We start from the raw sequence: 2,548 nt of genomic DNA, 5'->3' as shown, positions 1-2,548 counted from the left end.
GTCTAAAACATCATCTTGACACACATTTTTTTTTTTATGGGAAATGGTTCTTGTTCTGCATTCACAATCCCCTCTGTGTCCTGTCTTGCTTTATGGCCTAATGGAAAGAAAATGGCTGCGGGAGTGTGCAGGGGCCATTCCGAAGGGGGAAAGGGAACATGTTTATTACCTGTACTTTACCTGCCTATTCCATTAGCTCTGCCTAACAGCTCTATGAGTAGGTTTTCCTGTTTCGCAAAGGACGAAATTGAGATGCAGGAAAATTAGGTGGCCTGTCCAGAGTCGTACAGCTACGAAGTGGTGGGAGGAAGCTTGAAATTCCAAAGGAAAGCCTTTTTACACCACGTGCCCTGCCCACGTCATGCAGAGCCAGAATCCCAGTGGAGGTGGGGACTGGAGGGTGGTTGGGCGGTGATGTGGTGGGCGTTGGTGAGGTCGATGCACATCCAGATGATTCTATCCGTAAGCCTCCGACGGAGCCTTCCGCACCATGTCGCGCTGCCTTGCGGTCATCCTTTTCCTCTTTTGATGAGCGACATTTTCTCTCCTCTCCCCGTGACTCACTTTTTCCAGGCGTGCTGTCTCCTTTCTGATCTATGACTCGCACTCTGCGCGTCACGATGACGTGCAGGCCACGCGGCTGGCTCCCTGATGTCCGCAGAGCGGTGCCATATGGGTCCCTGTCTGTGGTCCCCTCGCTCCTCCCTCCCTGGTCACGGGGAGCCACGCTCAGCCCTCCGGGAGCCATGCTGACGCTGGCGCGCCTGTCCTTGTCTTGCTTCTCAGTTCTTGCCCTTGTGGGAGGGGCTCGAGCCAGATCCGACTTTGCTCCTGCCCCCCACTCACCACGAGGGCGTCTGCCAGTAGTTTTTGTTTCACTGTGGTGAAATGGATGTGACCCAAAGTGGACCATTTTAACCATTTTACACTGAACAGTTGATGGCATTAGTATATTCAGTGTGGTGCAACCATTACCAAGATGTAGTTCCAGAGCATTCTCATCGTTCCAAAAGGAAACCCCATATCCATGAAGGAGTCACTGTCCACTTGCTACGCCCCAGCCCCTGATGGTGTCGTGAGCACTCACTACAAACCAGGCACAGTGCTCATCTCAGTATACGCAGACCTTACTAATTCTCACGAAAGCAGTTCTGTGAAAATGGGGTTCTTCCTTCCATTTCACAAATGAGGTAACTGGGGCTCAGAGAGAAAAGATTTCTGTGAGGTCGCAAAGCCTGTAAGGGGCCGAACCTAGACCAGAACCCCCAGCCAGTGTTGTTTCCTAACCCCTGCGAGATGATGGCCAAGATCTAAGAGCCTTTCCCTGTGAGAAACATAAATGATGCAGGTCTGGGTGACTCCTAAGCTCATGCTTTTTCCATTTTGAAAGAATATTCTTTCCATTCCACTCTGAAGGTCAGCGGTAACCAAAAATGCAGTTAGCACACATTCAAATCAAATGACTTATGCTCTAGGAATTTTCCAGGATCCGGGATGCTGGGTTGAAGGAAGCAGTTTGGTGGCAAGATCCCAGATAATGTGACCCAGGAAACTGTCAGTTGCCTTCACAAATCTTGGGGCGGCACGCACGGCAGGGGGATAAGAAATGAAGTGACTCCAAATGTGTCACAGGCTGAGGGGGATCTCATGAAGGGAAAGGCTCTAACTAGCACCAGATGCCTGGTTCCTGTCCACTGGTCATCTAAGATTCTGTCTTCAAGAGCTCGGGCTCCTGGTTCCCGGGACCGTGTAGGCTGACGTCCCTTGTGGTTTCAGAAAGGAAAGCAGCAATGGCAATGTCCAATTCCACAAAAGGAAAGGGGGAGCTTGTTAGACTTAACACAGAAGTTAACAATATGACATGCAATCAAGGTAATACTTCCCTGGCCTTCATGCTATTGAGGCAAATCTTTTTTGGATGCTTTGTCCTACCTCATACCAAACATAGGAAAATGCATCTATATACCACATTTAATATCATTTACGTATGTATAATTTATACATATATATGTGGAGGTAGGTTTTAGTTGACTAACAGTACATTTTGTAGACATTTAATTAAACATTTATAATTTTGATTTTGCTATTTTCTTATAGTATTTTGGACAATACAGTCTTTCTTTGACATCTCAAGTAACTCCTGTTCCTGTTGATGACCATTGGGCATTGTGACGGTGGGTTTCTTGACTCATTTGGCTCTGTGGGCCTCTCTGGGTGATTGATCATCACTGTTGGGTAGCCTTCCGCTGGATGGTCTGGATCCAATCAACCCCATCATGCAACCAGACAAGAGATCAGAAGTGAGGTGTTCACTGATTTGGGAAAATGTGAACATAAGGCCTCCAAGTGTTCCAGTGGATTATTTTTACATGCCCTGCTTTATAAATATAGCTGAACTTGTAGCTGGACACTGATTTGCTAGCAAACGAGGGATGGAGCAGCGAATCTTACCATTGAATGGACTTTGAGCAGTGTAAAAGTTGGCAAAATAAATGGGTACCTGTGGGCATAACCTTGCTAGTAGAAGAGCAGGGACAGAAAAATCATC

Source organism: Propithecus coquereli, unplaced genomic scaffold (genome assembly GCF_000956105.1).
Source record: "Propithecus coquereli isolate 6110/MARCELLA unplaced genomic scaffold, Pcoq_1.0 Scaffold89, whole genome shotgun sequence".
NCBI classification, from domain to species: domain Eukaryota; kingdom Metazoa; phylum Chordata; class Mammalia; order Primates; family Indriidae; genus Propithecus; species Propithecus coquereli.
The sequence above is the reverse complement of the archived record's forward strand: the minus strand, read 5'-3'. Positions refer to the sequence as shown.